This window comes from Zosterops lateralis (genome assembly GCF_965231275.1).
Source record: "Zosterops lateralis genome assembly, chromosome: Z".
Classification (NCBI taxonomy): domain Eukaryota; kingdom Metazoa; phylum Chordata; class Aves; order Passeriformes; family Zosteropidae; genus Zosterops; species Zosterops lateralis.
Genome location: NC_139800.1, coordinates 4,621,824 through 4,628,312, shown reverse-complemented (window position 1 = coordinate 4,628,312; position 6,489 = coordinate 4,621,824).

The following is a 6,489-nucleotide window of genomic DNA, read 5'->3' as shown; positions in this document are numbered from 1 at the left end:
TGGTTTTTACCCTGCTACTTATATGCAGTTAAAACTTTTGGTTTCTGTCGTCCACTTGACACAGTACTGTCTGAAATCTCAAAAAAATGTGAAAAGAGTAAATGGAAGGACAGGAGCCCATGAAAGGAGACCTGCACCCACTGTCTTATGGCTCCTGCTAGTTGGCTCAGCATGTGTATGAGACATATTTTTCAGTCAGAATGCTATTTTTCTTTACTGGCCAGGTTCCCTGGCTGTCTGAAGCCTCTGGGAAGGTACTACATGTTCTTCTCTTCTGAAAAGAAAGAAATTTTTTTGTGCTTGCAAAGTCAAGACATGTGAGAGAAGATGCTGTTTAATCACTGATGATAGACAACAGTTTGCAAAGACACTATTCAGAAAAGAGGTCTTTAATTTCAGCTTAAATAAACTTCAGCCACAGTGGTCAAAGTTTTACTGATTTCTAGGAATTCCATTATTTGGCCAAAACAAGGGTTAATTTTTCTTTATGGAAGACAGAACATACTTGGGGAAAATATTCATTAAAAAATTTAGTTTTTTGCCAAAGATCAGTTTAGCCAGAAAATATTTTTAATCTGTTGGCTGAGGCTAGGTGTGGTGAGTCCCTAGAACCTAGCTGAAAATTAAATCATGTCCTTTAAAAGTAAAGACAGAACTGATGACCCTTATGTATCCCTTTTGTAATGCTCCAAGGCACTTCTAATAAAAAGCCTGCTTGCAAACCACATTTGAAACTTTTGTTGCAGTTATTCAAATAAATATTTCAAGTATATTTTTGAATACCCAACATTAATAGCAATAATAATAATAATATAATCATTGCAATAATATTTCATAACATATAATGATGAGATTGTTATATTATTGTATACTCAGTTGATAAATTTAATAATTTATTACTATAAACTGGCAATATAATGTAATAATATTTAATGTCATTATGTTTTAAATAATATATAATATATTATTATTATTGTCATTAGTGTTGTTGTAAAACACATCAAGCAATGTGGATGGTCCATTTATTTCCTTACAGATCCTAAAAAGTAAAGTCAAGTCTCCTAGTAAAGGAGACCAACACAGATTTACAAAAGTTAATATTGTTGTGTGATATGTCCAACATCCATGTGACCTCACAGATGACTGATGTGCTCTAACAAATCTCCATTGCATTCTTTCTCAGCGTGTTGTACTTAATTCCTTGAACTTTGCAGCAAAAGTATTGGAATTCTAGCTCCTTTGTCATCCTTGCATGACATCAGTTCTTGCAAATCCCTTATTAACATATATCTAAGTAGTTCCCATTTGAATTCGTGTAAACATTTTGTGCTATTCAGCTAAAAATCACTTAATTTTGCACCTGTCCCTTCCTCAGTTTAAATAATGTGCACATATTTCTTCTTCCTGCTATTGTTCTTCCATATAGGAAAAGTAAGAACATCCACAGTGAGCACCTTGTCAAGGAAATTACATTAATGTATATTGGAAAACTGCATGAATAATAAATGACTTAGCATGGAGAAGTCAATGTGTCTTGGTGTCAGTTTGTTTCTTTATTGGAAAAGGATGACTATTTACATTGCACAGCTGCTTATTCTCATGGAACCTGCATTCCCTGCAATCATATATGACACAGGAATAATTTTAAGAGTACAAGTTCCAAAAGTTTTGTTTTTAAAGTATTAGTAGAACGTTACTGGAATATTTAAGCTTTTTTTTATTGTGGAGTCTAAAGCATCTCTAGTCATCCTCGTAGCTAATGTGAGGGAGAACATCAGAACTCTCTGGGCAAGCTGCAGATTCCACATGACACCAACCTTCATAGCTGAGCATCCTAAATGTGTTGGAAAAATAACATTTTCATACAATGATAGAAGACCTTGGAGGGAGCATTAAGAACATAATTCCTTTGGTGATGAAACTTTTGTAACTTGGGGGATGTATTAAGGTCTATTTTTAGTCCTGCTGCAGAGACAAGGTGCAAGAGCAGGGAACTCTGACTTTCTGATTTTGCATTTAGTGAAGAAAAGTTTCAGTTTTGTTCACTGGAACAGATTTGCACAGAGTGTGAGCATTTTTCAGGCATTTCAGGAGCTTTTCAAAGTACAACATTGCTCATTTAATATTTGACTCCTGGATGCTGAGAACCACAGACACCGACTTGGGACATTAATATAAAACAGAAAAACGTGTTCAGAATAGAAAACCCCATAACGTTTAGCTCATATAATTGGATTTTTTTTTATTTGCCATTTTGGCAAAGTATTTATTGTGAGTCAAGAGAAGTAAATATATTTAACAACAAAATTCTTCTAATGGTTCTTTTGTGTATAGAAGTGGATGGATGGAGGTCACTATAACCTCTGGGGCATCTTTAAAACCATTCATAGATAACTTCTATCATTATTCTGTGTTTCCAGTACTGCTTGAAATTATTCAAAAATGCAATCACTTCACTAGAATAACAGTTTATGAAGTTCTTTAGGGTAAACATCTCATGCTTTAAATGATAGAGGACATATTTTTATTTTATCAGTGCCACAGTAAGAAAAATTTCAATTTTGTGAACAAAAGATTTTACACAAAAATGTGTTTCCTCAATGTTCTGTCTTCTGATAACTGAAACAAAGGTCATAGTCCCATTAAGTTGCAAAAGCAGTAGTGGGGTTTAAACAGATCATCTTCTAAGTACTTACAAGTTTATTGCAGCCAGTAGATGCCTGTTCTATCAGCAAATGCAGTACCAGTCCTCCCCAAACTGCTCCATGGGGTGCAGTCCTTCAGGGACAGGCTGCTCCAGCCTGGGAGCAGGGCCCCTCTCTCCATGGGTGTTCCAAGGGGTCACAGCCTCCTCTCAGGCATCCATCTGCTCCAGTGTGGGCTCCTCCACAGGCTGCAGGTGGATCCCTGCATTCTCCATGGGTCTCCTTGGGCTCCTCTATGGGCTGCAGATGGATCCCTGCATTCTCCATAGATCTCCCGGGGCTGCAGGTGGATCTCTGCATTCCCCATGGATCTCATTGGGCTGCAGGGGCACAGGTGTCTCACCATGGGCTGCAGGGGAATCTCAGCACCTGGAACATCTCCTGCACTTCCTTCATCACTGACTTCAGTGTCCACAGAGTTATTCTCACATGTTTTCACTCTGCTCTTCTCTGGCTGCCATTACAACTGTGCAAAATCAACAACTTTTTCCTTTCTTCTTAAATCTGTTATCACAGGGGTGTTACCAACATTTCTGGTTGGCCCAGCCTTGGCCAGTGGCACATCCATCTTTGGAGCCACCAGGGATTGGTTCTGCCAGACATGGTGGGAGCTTCTGGCAGCTTCTCACAGAAGCCACCCCTGTGATTCCCCTGATACCAAAAACCAGGCCATGCAAGCCCAATACATCATCTAAAATATGGCAGTAATTGGACTCAGGTAAACTGTGCTTACTGAGTCAATGAAAAACTTGCAGTTGTCCTAACACATCAGAAATATTAACTACATTCCTCCTTACATCCAATGTGTGTAAAGAATTAATTTTATTAATTTTATTTATAGTCATATATATGTCTTATTTATCTATATGTAAGTCATATATTTATAAGTCATATTTATAAGAAACAGTAAATTTTAAGTAGCTATTGTCTAGATGAAACATCATTTTCTAGTTGTTTGATTTTGGTTTGGGGTTTTGTTGTGGTGGGTTTTTGTCAATGGGTTGGGGTTTTTTTGCATGTTTGTTTGTTTGTTGGGGTTTTTTGTCTGTTGTTTTTTGCTTGGTTTTGGTTTGTTGTTTGGGGTTTGTTTCTTTTTTTGCAGGGGAGTGCGTTGTTTAGTTTTCTTTTGTTTTGTTTTGGTTTTTTTTCACTGCATGAATAGATTTTGTTCTGTGGAATATCCAGTATAAATAGCACTTGCCCTCTGGGTCCTCAGCTGCAGAAAGTTTCTCGTGTGTAGATATAGTTTGCTCTGGCTGGTTACTTTGTATGTGACATAGAGGATTTTGAGGTACAGTTCTTTTTTCATTGCCTGAAAAGTTCTTGCCTTCATCTGCCTTCTGCTTTTGCTCATTCTGCTTGATGATGATATCTGTATTGCCAGGTCTGATTCCAGATGTAAATGCTTTGTAATACTGTGAGCTGATCTCACGTTATTTCATTTACCATATTTCAAAATGCACATACAGTCACCTAGTCCCATGAAACAGCAAAATACCCTTCTGTGGATTTGCCCAGTTTCTGTCCATGCTGCCAAAATTTATAGCCTATAACCACAGTGTAGAGTTTACACAGACAAAAAGATGTTCCATGCCAGAAGAGCAGTGTCACATTCATCATTAAGGAGAGGAAGTGCACAAAGAAGCAGCTGGCTTCAGAGAAGTATGCAAGCAGAACATTTTTTTTTATTCAGAAAGCCCTTTGGCCTTACTAGTTTTCAAACTTTTGAATCAGTAAACTCAATTAAAGTCTAGCTCTAGCTTTGCAGAAAAAGACACAGATGGGTCCTGATGTAGCAAGACACCTTTACCACTGTTTTGCTGTGAAAATGGTGAATTCAGAGTTTCAATTCAGCAGCAGCTGCAGTTGTGAAATGCATGAAGAAAGATCTCTCTATAGCAAGGTAAAAGTCTTTGCCTCTTCTCTTACCTGGCAGAGCAGGAGGCGTGTGCTGAGCAGTAACACTGGCCCCATAGAGGGAGACAAATCTATGTGCAGAGAATAAAGATCAATACAGGCAGAACTGCTGTCTTGAAGGTCAGGGCATACCAAAATAACCTTGACAATGATGAGGCATGAATCTTTAAAAAAAAAAAAAAAAAGGCCTTTATTGACTCACACAATGAAGAAAATAAGTTGGATTACACCAGGCCAAAATTAGGTTTGTGCAATAAATTGCAAATCTACTGTGGATTTTTTCTATGCTTCTGGACTGAATTTGTCTCTGTTACTCAAAAAAGGCAGTTTTAAGAAATGCCTGATATTCTGTGTTTTATACTTCCATCTGTCTCCTAAAGGTCATTTAGAGGAACAGGAAGCATTTTCATGTATTAAGTTTCTGCTTATTGTTTAAATAATAGCATCTGCTGAGCTGGCCTTGTAAATACATTTACAAGGTCTACAGTCTGGGTGCTTGATGTTGGAACCCAGTGAAAAACTCTCTTACAGCAGAAGAGAATCCCAAAGCTGAAATGAAACAAAGTGATTCACTTTGATAACACAGTTAATTCACATCAATGGATCTGACTTTTATATTTTCTTGAGTTTCTACAAAAGTCCAGGTGCTTCACATATCTGAATGAAGTAATCTGAGATACTGTAATCCAAAACTAGTTCTATTTCAAGATAATGAATGTTTTATGGAAGTTTTCAGATTAATTGCCAAGATTTCAGGATCTTTGGATTTACAAGGCATGTAGGAAAACCACAAGAACATACCACTTCATCCTTGTACACGTATATTTCTGGCACAAGAAAGGGCTTGTGAAGTAAACCACACTGGTTAAGAACACTTTGACTTGACTGCCAAGAACTTTTAATTAATTTCACAGCAGGAAGTCACCAAGATACCATATAGCTGCCAGCCAAAACTACCAACAACAATTTTAAGGAAGGCATCCTGTCTGAAGTGCTTCATTTCTGGGACACCTTACTTTGTTCAATTTTATAAGCTTCCAGGCAGCATAAAAAAATCCATGTGAAACAGTATCTGAAAGTCTGTCCCCAAATTTCCAGGGGAAGTCTCTTTAAAACTATCAACATTTTGGCTATAAGTATATATTTGTCCATAAAATACATGGAATAATCCCTTTGCATGAATATTACTCCTTAGACCCTTGGTGTTGCTGGATAGAAGCTGAGGAATCAAGATGGCTAAATTATCTCAGGTGTTTCTAAGGAACAGATTTCAGTTCTTACATGAGATTTTGGTTATGGTCACAGCATCTTGAGAATACACCTCTACTTGCACTCGGAATCAAAGAGAGATGGCAGTTTCTCATGCTATTCACAGGAAATTGTCTAAAGTACTGCACAGTAGACCTGATTCAATTATTCAGAATTACAATAATTTTCAGCGTATTTCCTTTTTAATATGTATTTTTTGGAAACATACTGGGCTGCTTAATAGGGTATCTTGGGTGTTGAAAGAAATAGGAAACATTCTTGGTGTAATACAAACCAGATGATTTGATATTACCTTTACTAATTTCTTTTATTTGCCCTGATTGACACCAGGAATTGTGACTGCCACCAGGATAGGAAAACAGCTCTGATGAAGTAAACACACAGTGATGTCTTTTTTTTCTGTCATGGAGGATCAGATCTTGTTTCCTCTCCCCCAACACTCTGTTTTCATGGGTCTCCTTTCTGAGTGCACAAGTTTAAGAACAGAAATATTAAGAAACCAAACAGAAGAACAGAGCAGCGTGACTCTAACTTGCTGCTCCCAGGCTGCCTGCATAAATGTCTGGACTAATTACAGGAGCAGTCTTGCTCAAAACAC